At 47.7% G+C, this 21203-nt stretch overlaps 1 protein-coding gene across 2 annotated transcripts in view; it reads left to right on the top strand.

Moving 5' to 3' along the window:
- Positions 1–21203, top strand: part of PTPRA (protein tyrosine phosphatase receptor type A) — a 131226-nt gene that overhangs the window by 74747 nt on the left and 35276 nt on the right. Inside the window, exon 4 of one of the 2 annotated variants that reach the window (XM_058804368.1) lies at positions 16344–16537. The exons of the other annotated variant lie outside the window; for it this stretch is intronic. The gene's annotated coding sequence lies outside the window, so the exon portion shown is untranslated. The remainder of the gene's footprint in view (positions 1–16343; positions 16538–21203) is intronic. 2 annotated transcript variants of the gene reach the window in all.

Below are 21203 nucleotides of genomic sequence, written 5' to 3'. Positions count from 1 at the left end.
TTTTCCTACCTGGAGCAGCCCTCCCACCTAAAAAAATCCCATTGGCCTTCAGATCCTTTTGAGGCAAGGATTTACACACACGTTTGGATGGGTTTGCACAAGATCTCCAGCAAAACTCCTGGCAGGAGTGGAAACCTTTAAAAAGTGACACTGATGTGGGCATCTGTGGGATGGGAACAGCCTTTGATGAGTTCTGATTCCCCATTCCTGTATTTCCCCATCCCTGGGAGTGTCCCAGGCCAGGTTGGATGGGGCTTGGAGTAACCTGGGCTGGTGAAAGGTGTCCCTGCCCCAGGGGGAGGACCTTGAAGTGGCAGCAGGCTCTTGGATCCAGTGGGGCATTATTTGCTGAAGATCAAGCCCAAAATAACCATTTTTTATAATAAATTTGAATGTTTTTTACCACCAGACATGAATATAAAATCCTTTGGGGAAGTAGGATGGTGGCTGAAGCAGAGTTTTCCCACCCAGTACTTTTTCAAGGGCATTTTTTGAAACCATTGCATTTTTGACACCCTTTATCAGTATGTGCTCAACCTCCAGCCTGCTGGGTGTTTGGGGCTTTGTTTGTCTCTTGCAGCCCTCCCAATATTTGTGAGCAATTATTTCTTTGGAGCAGCATTTGAGCCCTTACTCCTTTTTCTCTCCAAGCTGCTGCCCACAATTTGGCCACGTCTCAGCCTTTCTCCTTGGTATTTCTGGGAAGTGGAAGCTGTTTCCTGGTGCAGAAAACCCAATTATTGGATAAACTCACATCCTTCATCTGGAATGAAGTTGAAAATATTCATCAGGCAAGACCAGAATCATAACTTCATTTTCAGACACTTGGGGAGTGTTGGAAGCAGTTAAGGCTGAGCAGATGGGATGGGTCCCTCTGCCCTGTCCCCTTATCCCACCCTTTCTTACTCTTTTCTCTGCTTCCTTTCCTTCCTCCCTAAAAAAGGAGAAGGGGAAAGAAAAACAAAGTAACTTGTATGGATAGAGGGGAGGTGTAATTATGAGCAGTGGGACCAATTTAAAAAGAAAGATTTCAGGGAGACTCTGACTTCCTTTGACATGTTGAGGGGTTTTGGTAGAGGATAAAAGGAAAATAAACTAATTTATTCCTGAATTGTAATTCCTTTTTGGTATTAATCTGTTTCATTAGTGTAGTTCACAAATGCTCACAGGCAGGGGAGAGAGGGGGGCAGCAAATTGAAATGAAGACATTTTCAAAAGGAAAATCTTGCTAGGAAAGGCTTCCTGCAGGGAGAAATCATATCCCAGGAGAAGAGCTGGAAACTCCACTGCTTTGGACTTTTCAAGTGAGACTGGATAAAGCAATTGGGGAAATTTCTTGTAGGGAGCAGTTTTTGCTGCGTGGTGGGTAGGACCAGATGGTCTAATTGATCCCTTCCCTGGCCAGTCCATGTGGTTTTCATTTCCTCCTGGGGGAAAAAAACCCTTTCCTCCTGGGAAGGGCACTGGACTGAGGAGTGTGGTGGCCTCAGGGATCTGTCACTGTTTACAGGGTTGCTGTTCTGAGCTGTGATTCTGCTACTATGAAATATTTTTAATTTTAAAAGGTTTTTTTTTTTATATCCCCTGCTGTGATTCTAGGTTTAGGAGGGTGTAACCATCTTTGCAGGGAGTGCTCTTCCCCTTCCTGCAGCTGAGGCATCTCCCAAAACTGCCTGGTGTCCATGGGAGCCTGTGAACCAAAAATGGTTTCACTGAGATCTGAACAGCTTTTCCTTGACTTTCACCCACAAAAAATCCTGTTTATTATTGCTCCATGAGCTCTGAGAATGGGGAAGAAATTGGGGCAGGATGGGGAAGAAGTTGGGGCAGAATGTGTCATTATAGTATCACAGAATGGGCATTAAAGCTCAGCCTGGTGGATATTTGGGTATGAGTGGGAATGGTTGGAAAGGTTCTTTAAAGGTCATCTCATTCCATCCCCTGCCATGGGCAGGGACACCTTCCACCATCCCAAGTTCCTCCAAGCCTCATCCAATGATCCCTTGGACACTTCCAGAGATCCAGGCAATGCCTAGAGAAGGCTGACCTAGAACAGAGGTTAGACAGAGCTAAAGAGTAAAGTAGGGATTTGTTAGGAGGCCTCAATGGATGCACCTTGGGCAGCACAAGAGCCCAGCCAGGGCTGCACCCAAGATGAACCAAAATGGTCACAAAATGAACCCAAGATGAACCAAAATGGTCACAAAATGCACGACCTCTCACGGGGTCTCTCACTTTTATAATTCTGCTCCATTTGCATATTGGAGTTAATTGCCCAGTTCCAGCTTTAGCCCATGCAGTCCCATCCTTCTTGTTTTTCTCTCTTCAGCCCACGGTGTTTGTGCTCTTGTGCTGAGATTTGGATCATTTGTCCTTGGTGCCCAGCTGGAGCAGGAATTGTTTTGTCTCCCTGCTCTGTGCACAGAGCTCACCATCCCCTCATATGAAACCCAGACCCACACACTAAAGCAGCACAGAATCTGAAAAACAGAAAAGCCAAAACCTGAGGCATCACAGGGGCAGCCACAGCTTCTCTGGGTACCCTGTAGCTGGCCATGAACTCTTTATTTCCCCTCTCTTTTCCCCTTGGTCATCCTGCAGGTTGGTGATGAGGAACCCTTGTGAAGCAGGTTAGGATTTGCCCCAGCTGTAACATTAAATTTTGTGGCCCTTGGTGTGTCTTGGCTGAATCACAGCTTGATGGCCATGAGTGCTTTGCCACCAACCTTGTTTACTACCGAGGTGAGTGCTGTGCCTGTTGATGGGGAGAAAAGCAAGGATCTCTGACTTGGTATGGATTTCCAAGGAGGAATGGGGAGATCTGGGAATCATTTCTTACCTAGGAATGATGGTTGTGATGGAGGAAACAGCTGTAGGACGTGGGAGGAGGGAAAAGTGAGAAAGTGGACTGTGTGTAACATTTAGGAAGGAGATGGATTGAGTTTGGTTTAGTGCTGAGTGTGAATTCTTGGGATAGAGAGAGCTGGAGCAGTGAAGATGAGGATTAGAGAGCACTGGGTAAAGAAACAACTTGTGTGGTGCAGTTGAGCAAATCCAGCTCCATGGTTGTGTTTGTTCTGGAGATACAGGGGTGCATGTGAACACAGTCCACACATGCCTGGTTTGGAGGCCATGGGCACTGCAGTGCCCATCTTTATTTGATTCTCTCCTTCAGGGCTCGCATTTTCTTATTTCATGTGCAAGAATTGAACCTCTCCTCAGGAAAAGCCTGTGGAGATCTCCCTAGGATCTGTGCTCAGAGCACATTAACTCCCTCACACAAAACCAGGGTCAGGTTTCTGGAGGATCTGGTTTACCCTCAGAAGAAAAGATGGCTTTTCAAAGGAAAACTCCATCCTCCCTGACAGTGACTTTATAAAGCAGGGATTTATTAGGAGGCCTCAATGGATGCACCTTGGGCAGCACAAGAGCCCAGCCAGGGCTGCACCCCAGGTGAACCCAAAATGGTCACAAAATGAACCCAAGATGAACCCAAAATGGTCATAAAATGCTCAAAGGGTCTCTCACTTTCTGAAGTGAGAGACTTCACTCCCTCACACAAGAGCAAGGTCATGTTTCTGGAGGATCTGCTCTACCCTCAGAAGAAAAGATGGCTTTTCAAATGAGAAGTTCATCCTCCTTGACAGTGACTTTATCCCCTTGCCAACTCTAAATTCCTCCTGAATTCTCCCAGTGGTCAGGGACAGCAGAAGTTGGATGCTGCATAATCTCCAGTCCCCTGCTGGTTCTGCATCCCTCCTCTCAGCAGTGATTTGTAAATATTATTTTCCCCCCAGTATTTTAAAGGACATTTTCATCTCCCCTGGCAGAAGGAGGAGGATATTTCTGGCACTGCTGTTGTATCAATTTTGCTCCTTGTTTAAGATTAATATTAAAAATAATAACACCAGCACAGCAAACACAATTTTGGTGTTTTCCTCTTAATTTACCCATTCACTTAAAGTCCTGGAACTGCAGCTTTGCTACCACTTGAGACACAAAATGCAAATTTAAGTGAAGATCACATGGAAATCAACTCATCCATTTTCTGTGTGATGAGTGAAGGTGCATAGAGGGAAAACCACACTGGAATTTAAACCTTGGCAGAAAATAGGGAAGAACTGTGGGCTGCTGTCATGTTGATGGTTTGGACAAGGCAGTTTTGATTTTGGTGTGTTGGTTCTATTTAGCTAATTCTTAGCAGCATAGTGGCAATTTTAGAAAAGTTATTTCAGTCAGCAACACAATAAAGATAGATTTGTTCCCCTGATAACAGTTTTGATCAAGGTTTCCTTTTATCCTGCAGTTTTTAAATAATTGGCCTGCTTGCTCTTGGCTTTTATTGTACTGGGGATATTATAAACTCAGATTGTTTTGTAAACCTCTAATTTTAGACACATCTCAGTGCTTATTGTTCCTTTCATCCCTTTTTTTAATACCATGGCACAATTTCTGCAGAGAGGTGGAAATCATCTGCATCCTGAGACTTTCATGTCTAGACTGGATGAAGGGCACGAAAACCCAACCAGAACAATCCCCCCCAGACTTTTTTATAAAAACACTTCTCCATCCCAGCCCCAAACCTCACAATTCATTTCCTTCACTGTAACACCAGGCAAAAATAAGTGAAAGAAAATCATAAATGCATCTTTATGGGGTGAGTGTGTGCAATCAGGAGCAGCTTTCCAAACCAGTAGCTGTGTATAAAAGCCAGCACAGGCATCAGGAACACAATTGAGTTGCTAAGGCAGAGTTTTCCAGTCGTGCCCCGTAGAGCCCTGCATCGTCTCATTATTCCGCTCCAGCGTCAGCCAACAATGGGGGGAAGATAAAATTTGTAAGATAAAAGATAAAAGCCTGGCAACCCCTTTGCTTAGAGGGGTCGATTTATCCCAGCTCTTTGTAGGGCAGTGTAATTTTAGGCTTTTCCAGGACGGATCAGGCCGAAATCCTCACGGCAGCACTTCCGTAAATGTGTCAGGAGGGGACTCGGCGAGGCTGGGATTGCACCTTGCTCGGAGGGAATTGTGTTTTCTCAGTGGAAATAAGATGGTTTTGTGATTTTATGAACTTATTCACCCAGTTCATAAAGGGAGAAAAAAAATATGGGTTAGTTGGGCAACAGCAGTGTGTTCCAATGTGCTGAATTTGGGATAGAAAGCTCCTGGAGCTTGGGATTAAAGCTTTCTGCAGCAGCAGCAAGGAGTGATTTTATTTGGATTTTATTTTTTATCCCCCTCAGCAGGAGCTTTGGAAATTATATATAACAGGTGTTTCACCTTTCTGAACCTTATTCTGATATACTGGACATGTTTGGCAGAGATTATAAAGCAGTTCTGGGGTTGTTTATCAGCTCCAGCACTTGTGGGTGACCTTGCATCTCATCTTTGGAAGCACCTTAATCCCTGTAACATCCTAAAAGAAGGATCACAGGGTTTTTATTGGTAGTTTCTGTATTTCCCAATACTGTGACAAACTGCAGGTGTTGGGCATGGTCAAGGGCTTGGCCACAGTGGCAAAAGACTTGGGAATAATGGAGTGAAGTTCTTTATTCCTCCTCTCCTCACTGACAAGCTATTAATTAATTACTCAGGGAGGAAATAGGAGGGCTCTGGAAGGCAATCAGGTGCCAAGGTAAATACAGGCTGGCCCTGCCTTTAACTGACTTTCACAAGGAGTCCTCCTTGAAAAGAGTTGGATAACACAGCCCAAGGTGAATAGAAGGCTTTGAACATCCATGATGCAGATCCCTGAGAGGTTTCCTCTCTCCCTCAGTGTGGGAACAAGCAGCAGGCTGGGATCTGTGCTCCCAGAGGGGCTGAGAGGATCAAAGCACTGCAAAGGATCCATAAAAAAAACCTAAAATCCACTTTTCCCTGCCTTAACATGGATTTTGCTCTCAAAGCACACCAGAGATAGATGGATGTGTGGGGAGACTGAGGAGTTGCATGAAAACCTTTAGTTGTTCTTCCACCCAAACCACAGATGTCTTGGTAGGCACGGAATAGCCAAATGTTGGAGATGCTTCTCATTTTGCTGGGGAAAAGGAAGGAGAAAGACCACTCCTGTTGGTCCATCCTGTGGGAATGCCAGGGCTTGGTTCAGCAGGGAATTAACACCTCGTTGTGTTTGCTTCATTTCCCAATAGAGCTTCTTCCATCTAGTTCAACCAAAGGACTTCCAAGGTAAGACTTGAAATCAAATTTTCCTCTCCCAGTAAAACCTGGGGTCATTTGAGGACCTGTATTTGAGTTGCCTGTATTTGAGGCATTAAATATCATCTGGCAGCCCTCTTTGCACACAGAACCTGATGGAATTGAGAGAAAAATAAGCAAAGCAACACCGAACCTTTTTTAGCATGACCCAGAGCAGTGACACTCAGGAGAAGCAGAAGCAGCTCTCCCTTTCATGCAGTCACCCAGTATTTCCATCAACTCAGACACAGGTGTTTTTCTCTCTGCTTCCTCTGCTACTCAGCATAATCTGTGCTGCCACTCAGGTTACATGGCCAGAGGCTGCAGCACAAAGGAACAAGCCCTCACTTTGCTCAGCCCCATCTCCTCACTGACAGTTCCTGCCCTTTCCCATCAGCCTCTCCCCCAGGAGCCTCCTTTGATCCTGGTGCTGGTTTCCTCTATAAAAAGGGTGAAAAGAGCTCAAGTGGGCTGGCAGAGGGGAGCTGGGTGCACAGGGACACACACAAAAACCTGATGCTGTTATTCTGTCAGGCTGAAATAATATCCAGTTCCCCAAGGCTGAAGCTTCTGACAACGAGGAAGGATGGAGGTGATGGCAAAACTTTGGGACATTTCACTGTCCTTGGCTGCCCTGGTTGTCACCTCCTTCCAGGCTGGCTCCCTGGCTCGTGGCAGGTGAGAATTCCCAGAACCTTGTAGGTGTGGTTCTGGGAATGCTTTGCTCCAGGGACCTGCTTGGTGCCAGGTTTCCCTCCTCCCACCCCCCAGTGCTCAGGTTACTGCAGGCCTCGTGCAATTTGGTGTCCCTGAGTGCTCCTGTGCTTTGTGACTCATGGTTTTTACCTGCCAGGCTGTTAAATCCCCAGTTTTGGTGTTCTACATCCCAGCTGTGTTCCAGCATCCTATTTAAAATGGGAAAGAAGCAAAAGCCCCACATGAAAATGCTGCTGGGCCATGAGGATCTTGTGGGACACAGGGAAGACCCTGGAGTGGTGCTGGGCAGCAGGGACAGGTTTGGGTGGATTTTGGGAAGAAATTCTTCCCTGTGAGGAGGTGCAGTGAGAGAACAAAGATGCTGAGGCACGAGGTGATGCTGATGGTGGGACACTAAGTGCCCCTCTGATGAAGCATCAGCCCAGAGACACAGATCATGTTCCCCACAGCTGACCACAAATTAGAGCCAGCTGTCAGCACAGAAATATTTAACTCTTGCCTTCAAGAGAGGGTGGGGACCAAAGGCTGCTCCAGCAGTGAGAGCTGGGAGGGTGGAAAAGTGGAGCTGATGGAGATTTATGGAGCCCCTGAAGCCCAAACTGGAGGGATCCTGTCACCACTTCCAGTGATCCTTCCATCACTTCCTGCCCTGTAAGAGCAGGAGTGGTGCACACACCCATGGGGTAAACCAGCCCCTTTCCCAGTTCACACTGGGCTCCCAGCTGGTCCTCAAGCTCCAGATCCCAAGTTTGGTTGGTTCTCCCCTGAAGCAGTGAGGCAGGAGAGGAAGATGCCAACTGCAGGCTCTGTTTCTGGTAGCTCCTCTCTGACTTAACAGGAAAAGCCTGACCACAGAAAATGTACAATATTGTTTTTCTCCACATTTTCCTGAAATCTGTTGAAAAGCTTTGCCTGTGGAGGGAGGAGGGCTCATGTGGGGGATGGGGAGGAGGAAATAATGGTGGCTCTGTTCAATGGAACTCCCCTTACAGACAATTTGTGTTGTTATTTTCCCCCTCCAAACACATAGATCTGATCTGAAAATCCCAGGCTTAAAAGCACAGATGTTTAGTCTGACACACAAATGTGGCATCGTTCCAGCAAGTGGAACATCTGGAAAGGTCCTGGTAAAATCTGAGGAGCTGATCTGGGATGAGAGGAGTTAAAGCTGCTCAGCAACAGCTGCATCCTTCAGCCAAATCACCTGAAACTTCCCTTCCCTTCCCTCCAGGTCTTTCCCTTGGTACTAAAGCAGCTTCCAGAGATGTGTTACAGCTTTTCCTGTCCCTCCAAGTGTCCTCTTTGAGGAGCAGGGGGAGAATCAGGTGGGGATGGAAAACAGCCCATGGCAGTGCCACCAGGCTGGATAATGTGAGGTGTTTTTGGGGATCTCATCTCTGTGTCCAGATAGGTCTGGGAAAGATGGGGTTGGGTTGATCCTGGCCCTACATTAATGTCACAGCCAGAGATGTGTTGGGGTGTGAGTTGGGATGGGTGGCCTTTCATTTCAAACTCATTAATTTTCATTCCAGTCCACACCAGCAAGCATTAAAGTCACCCCACTGCTGATGGTCCTTCCTTGACTCTTAATGATGTCTCAGCTTCTGCCATGAATAACTGGTTCCTCTGGGTGGTTTAAGAGTGTCCCACAGCTGAAATGTCCTGCTGCTGCCAGGAAAGGCCACCTGGAGAGAGCAGGGCTTGCCCTGCTTTTCTCTGTGCTCTCCCTTTCCAGTCATTTCCAATGGTGCAAAATCAGCTTTAGAGGCTGAGCTGTGCCTGTCACCTTCACTGCTTTGGAGCTGGGAACGGTCAGAATTCCACCCAGGAATTCTTTGTCTTCATCCTCTGCAGAGTGGTGGTGGAGATACCAGATTTTCCCTCAGCAAAGTGAATCCCTTGCACTGTTCTTGGGATAATTCATTTACTGAGAATGAAGGTGACACCATGTTCTCCAAAAACTCCAGGTGTGCCCTTCCTACAGCTCCCAGAGTGGGAGATGGGGAGCACTCATTACATAGCATCCAAATGTGTAATTGTACCCATATTTGTACATCAGAGCATCAGGGATGTACACAGGATATAAAGAGATCCCAGAACATCTGGCAAACTTGGGTTTTAAAAGCAGGAAAGCAGGCAGATCACACCCAGAACCCATGGGATGGATGCCTGTGGGGGAGAGGAGCAGAGGAAAGTTCTCCACAGAGGAGTGGAGGCTGATTGGTTCATGTTTAAGTTAAGGCACTTGTGGAAATCACATCTGGATCTCTGAAATTATGTGGAGAAATTGAAATGAAATTATATGGAAATGGTTCCTTTGAGATCACTGCCCTAACATGAGGGTGTTACTAAGGTAGAAACAGAATCATAGACTCATTTAGGTTGGAAAAGTCCTCTCAGATCATTGAGTCCAACCATGAACCCAGCACTGCTGTGTCCACAAATAACCCTGTAATGAACTGACTGCTCATAACATCCCCATTGCTGTCTATGTATTACATGTTGCCCCTTTTCCATCTGTAGGATTTTGGTTTTAAGCCTTTTGCATGTCCCAAAATGACATCTTCTCCTTTTCTCTCTCCTCTTTGGAACATCCCTTCATTTGGTTATGGAAGGATTACAGGTCTTCCTTCACTGCTGTGCGAGCACAAGATGGCTTGGGGTACAGCATCACCCATGTAGGATGAACAAATCCCATAGACAATCATCCAGGAAGGGTTGGTTTGGGACAGGGGATGGCTTGGGGTACAGTATCACCATTTGGGATGAACCAATCCCACAGATAATCATCCAGGAATGGCTGGTTTGGGACAGGGCATGGCTTGGGGTACAGTATCACCGTTTGGGATGAACCAATCCCACAGATAATCATCCAGGAATGGCTGGTTTGGGACAGGGCATGGCTTGGGGTACAGTATCACCGTTTGGGATGAACCAATCCCACAGATAATCATCCAGGAATGGCTGGTTTGGGACAGGGGATGGCTTGGGGTACAGTATCACCATTTGGGATGAACCAATCCCACAGATAATCATCCAGGAATGGCTGGTTTGGGACAGGAGATGGCTTGGGGTACAGTATCACCCATTTAGGATGAACCAATCCCACAGATAATCATCCAGGAATGGCTGGTTTGGGACAGGGCATGGCTTGGAGATGTGAATCACTGAAGGATGGGACTGGATTTGGTTTGGACTAAGGACAACAAGGAGGATTTGAGGCAGGATGGCCTCAGGGTGCATGGCAAGGAGTCAGAAGTGGTGGCACCAAGCTGAGAGGTGCAGGTGATTCACATGAGGGACAGGATTCCGTGCTGAGGGACCTTGGCAGGCTGAGGAAGAGGGACCTTGTGATCCTCATGAGGCTAAACAAGGCCAGGTCTAAGGTCCTGTGCCTGGGTTGGGGCATTCCCAGGGTCAGAACAGACTGGGGGGTGAAAGGATGGAGAGCAGCCCTGCCCAGAAGGATGAAGGATTTTGGGATGCTGATGGGTGAAAAATGAGCCAGCTCACAGCCCAGAAATAGAATTGGGCTGTGTCCAAAGAAGGGTGGCCAGCAAGTCAAGGGAGAGGATTCTGTTCTCTGCTCTGCTCTCAAGATGCTGCACCTCCAGTGCTGTGTCCAGCTCTGGGATCCTCAGTACAGGAAGGACCTGGAGCTGCTGGAGCAACTCCAGAGGAGTCCAAGGAGATGCTCCAAGGGCTGGAGCCAGCCTGGGAGAGCTGGGGGTGCTCACCTGGAGAGGAGAAGGATCCTGGGGAAGCTCAGAGCCCCTTGCAGGGCCTAAAGGGGCTCCAAGAGAGCTGGAGAGGGACTGGGGACAAGGGATGGAGAGACAGGACACAGGGAATGGCTCCCACTGCCAGAGGGCAGGGATGGATGGGATATTAGGAATAAATCATTCCCTGTGAGGGTGGGGAGGCACAGGTTGCTCAGAGAAGCTGTGGCTGCCCTTGCATCCCTGGAAGTGTTAAATACCAGACTGGAGCAATTTGACCTAGTGGAAGGTGTCTCTATCCATGTCAGGGAGGTGAAACTGAATGGGTTTTAGGTCCCTTCCAACCCAACCCATGCCATGACCCTGTAAAAACGAGATGAGTTTGTCAGGCTGGGCCCTTGCACCACCAAACACTGTCCTGGTGTGGAGCAACAGAGTTGGTGTTGTGTCCCTGCAGGCACAGAAAGCCCTCTCTGTTTGTGGGAGCTCCTGTACCATTTCATGCCTGGGTTGGGGGGTCTCTTATTTAACAGCAACACTGAGGAGCCTTCTGTGTATTATGTTCCTCTCCAGGGCGTGATGGAAATGGGTGTTTTTGTAGGAAAGCTGATTTTCAAAGCCTTTTGAAAGGAACAGCAAGGACTTTCAAGGATGGGGATGTCTCGGGTGCTGTCGTCTTCGTTGCTGTTGGAATGATTTAACCTGAGTGGAGGGCTCTGTCCTTCTGCCTGGGATGGAAATGAATTTAATCCAGCAAAATTTTGTTTGGCTTAGGTGCCTAACACAGGGGGATTTGAGCTCTGTCATAGCCTCTTAATGTTTGTTTTCATATCACTAAAATCTAAGTGACAAATGCTGATGTTTAATGGCTGCTCAGGGAGACCTTGTTTATTGGGAAAGAAGCAAAATGGGTCATAAAAAACTGAATTCCAGCATTACCTTGACTCTGCTGTCTCTTCCATATGCATCCAGGCTCTGCTGTCATCAAGGAAACTTGAAATTCCCTCTCTGTGTTTGTTTTGCACGTGAAATGTCCAGAATTCATCTCTTCACTGCTGCGTGTCCATAAATATTTGTGCAAACACAAACTCCAGCCACTCCAGAGGAGCTGTTCCTTCCTGCAGCTGCTGCCTCTGTGGTGTCCCTGAGCACAGCAGCTCTTCCAGACTTTTGAGCAGGTTCTCAGCACAGGATTGCCTCACCAAAGGATGGGAACATTATTTTGGGGGGCTCTGGATTTTTTGATTTGCCTTGATGGGAGTTTTACTGGTAGGTGGCAGGATGGAATGATTAAAGTGGTAATGATGAAATTCCCTCAGGAACTTGAGGTGCAGGTGACAGGACAAAGGGCAGGGTTGGATATTGAGAAGAAATTCCTCCCTGTGAGGGTGCTGAGCCCTGGCACAGGTGCCCAGAGCAGCTGTGGCTGCCCCTGGATCCCTGGGAGTGCCCAAGGCCAGGTTGGATGGGCTTGGAGCAACCTGGGATGGTGCAAGGTGTCCCTGCCCATGGCAGAGGGTTTGGGACAAGATGATCTTTCAGGTCCCTTCCAACCCAAACCATTCCATGATCATTGCTCCATTCAAAGCCACCACCATGGCAGGGGTTGGAACTGGATGGTTTTTAAGGTGTCTTAAGCCCAAACCATTCCATGACTGTGTGGTTCTGTTCTCGAGATGATGGGGTGTATCCACCTTCACTTTAGGGAGGGATCTCAGGCTTCTCCTGCAGCTCCATCTAGAGGGGAGGAAGATGGGCTGGTCATGGAGGCTGGTGGCTTCTGTGGATCACCATGGCTCTGCTGTCCCCTCACCCAATATCCCACCTTGCCAGGGCTGTCAGTTGTGCTTTTCCTGACCCCAGAGCCCCATTGCTGCTGGAAACCCTTGTGTTTGGTGGGGAGGACACCACAGCCAGACCCAGTTCCTTGGGTTCCTTGGGGAGGAGCATTTCTCTACTGAACCCCAAAAGCAGAAGCAGGTGCTGCTCCCTTGGCTGAGGATGTGGGAACCACACACAGCTGCTCTGTGGTTGCTTTTGGGCTGGATTTCATAAGAGAAATCGTTGTGGTTTGAGCTGGGACTTTCCTGGAGAGGAGGAGGTCCCATCTGGACCTCCCCAGCATCTCCATGGACCTCTGGGCTTGCTCCTCCAACTTCAGCTTTCCTTTTCCTTGGTTTTACGTCATACTCGAATTTTCAATGCCATCCTGGAGGGAAGAACACAGCAGTGCTGAATATCAGGTTACTTTTCCTATCCAAGTCCTAATTCTCTTTTTTTTTTTGCTTTGTTTTGGGGTGGGTTTTTTTGTTTGTTTGGTTGGTTGGTTGGTGTTTTTTTGGGGGGGGGGGGTTGTTTTTTTTGTTTTTTTTTTTTTTTTTACTATGAGGTGCTCTGGAATTCCCAGCTACCAAAAAAAAGGCTGGTTTAGACCTTAGCAACAGGGTATTTTTGTTCAGATTGTATTTGTTCTCCTGTGAGAGCCATTGTTCTGTGCCATGCCTTGACTGCTCCAAAGGCTGGAGATAAAAGCCCTGGCTCACAATAATACAGTTGGGTTCAGCCTTTTGTTGGGGAGATGAAAATAGAGGATGAATTGTGAATAACATGGGAGGGCTAAAAGTCAGTCGTCCTAGGATGTTGGTTGATCACTTCAAAGATAAGAAGCTGCATTTTAATTATATATTTTTCAGAACTACTGAACATTAGGTTTTGTGTTGGTACCAGCAGGGGCTTGTACCCACCATGGTGTTTAGGACTAGTTCTTACAATCTTGAGGCAGCAGGAAATATGTTTATTGCAGTGATATTGGGTTTATTGTAGGTTTATAGCAAAATCTAGATATAATTTGTAGTAGCTACATTTTATTTGGTTTATAATAGGTTTATAGGTATATAAATCTAAGAAATATAGAATTACAGGATGGTTTGGGTTGGAGGGAAGCTTAAAGATCATCCAGTTCCACCCCCATCCATGGGCAGGGACACCTTCCACTGTCCCAAGGTGCTCCAACCTCTGTCCAACCTGGCCTTGGGCACTTCCAGGGATCCGGGGGCAGCCACAGCTGCTCTGGGCACCCTGTGCCAGGGCCTCACCACCCTCACAGGGAACAATTCCTAATTCCCAATATCCCATCTAACCCTGCCCTCTGGCAGTGGGAGCCATTCCCTGTGTCCTGTCCCTCTATCCCTTGTCCCCAGTCCCTCTCCAGCTCTCCCTGGAACCTTCTCCAGGTGAGCACCCCCAGCTCTCCCAGCCTGGCTCCAGCCCTGGAGCATCTCCTGGACTCCTCCTTGACTCCAGCAGCTCCAAGTCCTCTTGATGTTGGAGATCCCAGAGCTGGACACATTACTGGAGGCAGAATCCCCTCCCTTGGCCGTCTGGTCACACCCATAAATGTATTTTTACATTATGTGTTTATAGCAGGAGCGATGATGGAAGGTGCCCAGCTTGGTTTGGCTCCATGTCCTGTGCCTGCAGCATTTAAATAAGGACACCCCTCTGGGGCATGGGAGATGAGAAGGTGAAGAAAGACAGGTTAGAAAAATTGATGGAAAACAGATGGAAAAAAAGAAAGAAAGATAAAGGTGGAAAGAGAGCCACTGGGGGCAAGCAGGGTGTGGTGAGAAGAAATATTTGGGAGACTGATTTGCTCACAGTGCTGACAGTGTGAATGATTACAGGGATTCAGAGAATTCACAGAATGACCAGGTTGGAAGAGACCTTCAAGATCATCCAGTCCAACCCAGCCCCAACACCTCAACTCTACCCTGGCACCCAGTGCCACATCCAGGCTTTGTTGAACACACCCAGGGATGGGGACTCCAACACCTCCTCAAGCAGAAAATTCCTGAACTTTATCACTCTTTCCATGAAAAACTTTTTCCTGATATCCAACTTAAATTTCCCTTGATGCAGGGATCACCCCCAAACTCTGCAGGCCTTGAAAATCCTTTCCTTGCTTTGGGTGTTTTTGTGGCGCTCTGGGCAACAGCAGCTCCTTTTTACTGAGATATTTCTGTTCCAAGGGCACTTCCTGCTCACATCAGCTTCTAGCAAGGCTCCTCGTCCCTCCTGGCAGATCCTCCCTCCCCAGCTGCCCTCACCTGCCATCCATGTAATTGGCAGTAATTTCCCTAAATGCTCACAAAAGCAGATGTTCTCTCTGTGGTTGCATCCAGCCAGCTTACACTGCCCTGGATACACAAGCACAGAGCATTAAAGGACTAATTCCTGTAAATAAGCCTATTAAAAGGTTGGAAATAATGCCTCCAACTAAACCATCAAATGCAGCTGAATCCCTCTGGTTGTATTAATTTGTTATCTGCAACGTGCCAATCCCAGTCTGCCCAGGACTGAGTGCCCTCATGCTTGGCCAGTTGCTTGTAAATGATGGTTGGTGGGTGTCTTGTATTGTTTCCAGCTAATAAATCACATTTATAGGTAATTAACACTCCATCTAACACTTCCTCAGTATTGCTGATGAGTGGGAGAAGAAATTGCTTCGTGCAGTTGTGAGTGGGGGACTCTGTGCTTTCAAGGCTTTAGGTGATGCTGCTGGAGTAAAAAATTAATCTCACTTATTTTCCTGCCTCAAAGCAGGGGATAAAGAGGTGGGTCCCCAGTTGTTCTCCAAGTTCTGGATGTAAGGAACGTGTTTATTACAATGAGAGAGGTCAAACACTGGCACAGGGTGCCCAGAGAAGCTGTGGCTGCCCCATCCCTGGAGGCCATCAAGGTCAGGTTGGACAGGACCTTCAAGAGCATCTTGTTCCACCCCCTGCCATGGGCAGAGACACTTCCCACTATCCCAGGTGGCTCCAAGCCCTGTCCAACCTGGCCTTGGACACTTTCAGGATAGGAAGCTCTTATAAACCCTAAAATTCATGAACTCACTTTTCCCTGGCCCTGCACGTTCAGCACCATTTCATCCACTCACTGCATTGGTCATCTGAGAAAATTGAAAAATCGTGGCATTTTGATGAGCTGACTTTTATAAGGCAGCATCTCTCTGGGCTTGCAGCTCCAGAAATACCTGTCAGGCAATTTTCCTTTCACCAGGAAACACGCTCCAATGTCTTATTTGTGGATTGTGCTGAAAAACAGTTGTGTCTGGCAGCACAAGTGCTCCAGTCAGACTTTTCAGCTTGAAACCTTCAGCAGAAGACATGCCTCACAATGCTTTTGGCACTCACAGAAGTCAAGGAGGAACACATTTCAAATCCAGCTCCCCCTCCTTTGCAAACCTTGTTTATAAACCTTCACAGCCACTGGTAAAATCATGATTTTGGTTTATCTGGAAACCAGAGAACTACAATTAATGAGGGATGCAGGGGATGCATCTCTGGCTGTCATCATTTGTACCTCATCCTCAACCCTTGTTTTTTCTTTTCCCATTCTAATACATGCAAATATATGTAAAGAGTAAAGACTGTTCCACCGAGTCTTGCACGTTTGCTCAAAGAGGAGGAAAACAACAAGTCGATCTTACAGGGAATTTGCAGGCTGAATTTTTAAGACCTGTCTATAAAAAAAAGCCCCAAAAATAATAAAAAAAAAGAAAAGCAGCTGTTGGCCACGGGTGCTGACCGAGGTGATTCTTCCTGGCATCTGTTTTCCCTGCGCTCGCAATCGTAATGTCATTAATATGGAGCTTTTGGAGAACTGGAGTATATCCTAATTAGCAGCCTCTGATTTTTTTTTTTTTTCCTAGTTTCATAATCAGTGATCTCGGCTACACCACAAGTGTTACTGTGGCAACAGGGCTGAACTGAGCAGCGGTGCAGAATTACCGCAGGTAAAGCGGTGATTCCACGGCTCCCGCGGCACTTTGTTAGCCCCGGGGGCTGCTCCGTGGGACGGGCTGGCTGCTCCCCGCACCTACAGGTGTCCCCGGTGGATTTCAGGGTAAGCACAGGCACGGAGATTGAGCTGCATGACCGAACGCATGCATTTGAGTTGGGGCTGAGCCTCTGGAAGGAGATTTTAAGGCTGTCATGCGAGTGATCCCCCGCCGAAACCTTTGTTTTAAGTAGGATGCTCCGAGCCCTCGCTGCCTCAACGCTCTCGGCGTGGAGCTGAGACTTCATCCCGCTCCTGCAGAAAGGGCTGAGCCCAAAAAGCTGGGCTTTTGTTATTTTTTTTTTTTCCTTTGTGGGGTTTTCTTGTATTTTAAGCCTCGTTTCTCCTCCCCACGCACCGCTCGCTCTCTCTGAAAGGCATTTTGCTAGGTAGGGATGTTATGTCGTGCTGAATAATAGCCATCCTTCATCCTGACTCCTCCATCAAAATCAGCCCGTCCTTTTCATAGCTGCAATGTGAACTGTGCTCCTGTTTCCTTTGTACACGCCTGGGACTGAGGAGGGGACACCCTAGAACGGGATATTTAAGGAAATATGCTCCTGTGTGCCTTGACTTTTTTTTTGTTTGGGTTATTAATTAATGGTTTGGAATAATGAGTTGAGGCAGCTTCTCCCGTGCCTCCCTGGTGTTGTTCTCCACTTCCCGGTGCCGTGCTGCAGTGCTGATCCCATGGGGAAAGCACACCAGGAGAGTGGTCCTGTGCTAGCCAGAGGTTTTTACAAGCTCTGAGGGTGTTTCTGTGGCAGATCTGTGCTAATCATCCCAGAGAAGGTCTCACCTCCATCCCAGCACCTTCCTCCTGGACCAGGCTTGGACTTGGTCCTTCATCTTCCTTCTCCTTGCCCCGACAGCTCCCTCTGCTCTCCTCCTCAAAACTTCTCCTTCTCTTGGCACTCACCTGTCCCTCCTCAATGCTCTGTCCTTTAGGAAACCCTCTCCAGCTGCTCATTCTCCATTGCTACAGGTCCAGGAAGCTTTTCATCCCCTCTGTCTCTTCCATAATTTGTTCCCCAAGCCACTCCAGTTTATTCTGCAGTAGCAACTGGCACATATTCCCATGATCACACATCTGTGGTGCCAGGAGAAAAGAGTGGCTGAGGGCAAATTAAACCTGTCCTAATTATGAGAGTTATTAGGAAAATTATTATTAGGAAAATAATTTGTACCTGTAGTTCTTTCCCTCTGAGGTATCTCGGGCAGTTTTCAGGTGGTGGCTGTGGCATGGGTGCCCTTCCATGGACAAGGATTTGAGGGCCTTGGTCTTAGATGTGCCACAGATCTGCCCCTGGCTTCATCCAGGGATGTAGCCTCATACCCTGGCTTGTACTTCCATATTTTTAGCATGAAACCATCAAGTCTGTAGGCTCTTTGTTAGTAGTTGCTTGTTTTTAAACATGCAGGGACAGAATCCTTTCCTAAAAGCAAGATATTGCAGAAGAGCAAGGTCTGATGTGCCAGTTACAGGGACTAATTGTGGGGGTGGGACCTGGATGATCTTTAGGGTCCCTTCCAACCCAAACCATTCTCTGCTACCCACTGTCACCATTTCTGCATCTTTGTAGGAAGTGGAACTATTTCATGTCCCCAAAACATCCACATTTATTGTTTTTCTCTGATTTTTAGGTTTGGGGTTTTTTTGCTGAAAACCTCATCAGTTTATTCTTCAGTTCCAGAAGAACTGTTGAGGCACAGAAGTGTTCAGAAGCTCTCAGGCACAGGGTGTGATTTTTGGGGTTGTCCTGTTCAGGATCAGGAGTTGGACTTGGTGATCCTTATTGATCCCTTCCAACATCCTGCATGGTGTAGGGCTCTCCTCCTCAGTGCTGGCTGCTTTCTTACTCCACAAATCCAGCAGATTTGCTTTTTGAAAAGTTTGCATTTACAGAATCACAGTGATTGATTTTGGAAGGAACCTCTGGAAGTCATCTGATCCAACCTCCTGCACCAGCAGAGCTGCCAGATCCGGTTGCACAGGACAGTGTCCAGACAAAATTGGAATGTTTCCAAGGAAGGAGAATCCACAACATCCTTGGGCAACCTGTGTCAGCACCTCACAGCCAAAATGTGTTCCCTGCTGTTCAGAGGGACCCTCCTGTGGTCAGTGTGTGCCCACAGCCCCTTGTCCTGTCCCTGGCCACCCCTGGCAACAGCCTGGCTCTGTCCTCTCTGCAGGTGTGGATGGACAGGGATGAGGCCCCAGAACCTTCTCTTGTCCTTCTGAGCAGTCCCAGCTCTCCCAAACCTTCCTGAACCTTCTCTTCTCCTTCTGAGCAGTCCCAGCTCTCCCAAACCTTCCTGGAACCTTCTCCTCTCCTTGTGAGCATTCCCAGCTCTCCCAGCCCTTCCTCAGGGCACAGATGCTCCAGCCCCTCCCTGGGCTGTCCCCAGTCTGTCCATGTCCCTCCTGTGCTGGCACCCAGTGCTGCAGGTGTGGCCTCCCCACTGCTGAGCAGAGGGGCAGGATCCCCTCCCTGGACCTGCTTGGGAGCCTCCATCCAGATTCTGGCTGGTGAACTCCTGATCCTCTCCATCGTGATCCTCTCCATCCCCCATGATGGCTTCACACACGTTGTTGCTGCTGGATGGGCTTTGAGAGAGGATCACCAGGGGATGGGTTGACATCTCACTCAGGTTCATATCCACAGGAAAGGCTGATCCTGGTTCAGAGCAGCAGATTTTAGCATTATCCTAGCAGTGACAGATATTTCTAGGTGCCCAGAAATCCAGGTGGGAATAGGGTTGGGTTCCCTCCTTGCACAGATCATGGTGTTACTCTTTGAAAGATGAGTGTGTGTTCACCTGTTGAACTGAAGGACATGAAAATGCTCCCAGAACTGGAGCCCCTCTGCTCTGGAGGTAGATGGCAGAGCTGGGGATGCTCACCTGGAGAAGAGAAGGTTCCAGGGAGGCCTTCAAAACCCAGTGACTAAAGGAACTCCATGAGAGCTGGAGAGGGACTTTGGACAAGGGTCTGGAGTGATGGGACAGGATGAAATTACTTCACACTGCCAGGAAGCAGAATTAGGTGGAGAAATTCATTAATGTGAGGTTGTTAAAGCCCTGGCAGAGGTTGCCCAGAGCAGCTGTTCTGGCTGCCTCTGGATCCCTGGCAGTGTCCAAGGTCATGTTGGACAGGGCTTGGAGCAACTTGGGATAGTGGAAAGTGTCTCTGCCCACAGCAGGAGGTTGGATCTGGATGGTTTTTAAGGTGCCTTCCAAAGCATGCCATGAGCAAATCCTGGTGTGCAGGAGAGCAGTGATTTGGGGAAGGTTGAGCAGGTGGAGAAAGCCAAGCTGCAGGCCCTGCCCACAGGCTCTTCCTCCTCCTCCTCCTCCTCCTGCCCCGCTCCGTACAGGGGCTGTCGCTGGTGTGGAGCTGCCTGTTTGTTTAATAGAAGAAAGAAAAAAATAAAAAAAGAAAGAAGAAAACTAAATGGATTTTCAGAAAGGGTGAATGGCTGCTGTGATTCATCTTTTCTGGTGAAGAGTGGAACAGCAGAGGGTGGGGGGATAATGTTCAGTGACACATCAAAGGCCTTGCTTCAGCTTCGGAGACACATGCAAGGAATTAGTCACTGCCTTTTAGTGCAACAAAACCCTTTTCCCTCCCTAAATTCAATTCTTCTCTCCCTGTGATGGCCAACTCGCTGCAGCCCTCGGCTATTCCATGTGTGTTTTTATTCTTTGCATCTCCCTGAGAGCTTTGGGTTATGATGAAGTTGCCCTGCTATGGGACCAGCTCCTCTGCCGTGGATCACAGCTCCAGTGAGAGGCTGGAAATCCACAAACAGGATTTAAAAGGAGCAGGGAGGGGGAGAGGGAATGGCAGGTTTGTTTTCCAGGGTGGCTGAGGCATGCTGATGGCTTGCTGCCACCAAAAAGAATTTTAAAAATGACCTTTTTCCCCTTTCTTTATGCTCGTGCTTGTTCTCACCCTACTGTGAGTGGCTTCAAAGAGCCAACATTGCTCCCAGTTCTGCACCCTCTCCCCCTGCCCACAAAAAAAGAGGAAAACTGAACATTATTTTTATTTTTCACTGCATTTGGAGCCAGCACGAGGCAGTCTCAGTCTCACCACTGCCTTTCAGCATCCTCCTGATGACAGCAGGGATTTCTGGGGTCCCAGCAAAGCTGGTTAGAATTCAGGTTGTGTCTCCTCAGTGCACACAGAAAAAGATTGCCTCATTTTCCAGGAATTAGGAATATGTCAGAGGTGGGGGTAAATCCTGCCTTTGATTGTGGACGGCTGTATCCGGGTTGGGCTGGGCACTTTCTGCAGCAATAAACTCCAATTCTTTGCATTCTGCAAGCACGGCAGGGTGATCCTGCAGCCTGACCCCCCTGCAGCACCAGCACAGGCATTTTGAAGCTACTTATTACTTTATAAAGAGATTATTTCCTTTATTTTTTTCTCCCCTCTCTGGCATCAATCATCCTGACAAGATCTGCTTCTTTTAAAACATACATCCTGCAGCTTAAAATCCAGCTTTTCCTATAAGGAAGATCCTGAGCAGTTTATGGAAGAATGCACTGTACATACACTCTATATCTATATCTATATCTATATCTATATCTATATCTATATCTATATCATCTATATATCTATATCTATATCATCTATATCTGTATAGATAGGCAGTTTAAAATCCAGCTTTTCCTATGAGGAAGATCCCAAGCAGTTTATGGAAGAATGCAGTGCACATACACTATA

This window comes from Ammospiza caudacuta, chromosome 4 (assembly GCF_027887145.1).
Source record: "Ammospiza caudacuta isolate bAmmCau1 chromosome 4, bAmmCau1.pri, whole genome shotgun sequence".
NCBI classification, from domain to species: Eukaryota; Metazoa; Chordata; class Aves; order Passeriformes; family Passerellidae; genus Ammospiza; species Ammospiza caudacuta.
Note: the sequence above shows the minus strand (reverse complement) of the source record. Positions and strands in the feature narration are given on the sequence as shown.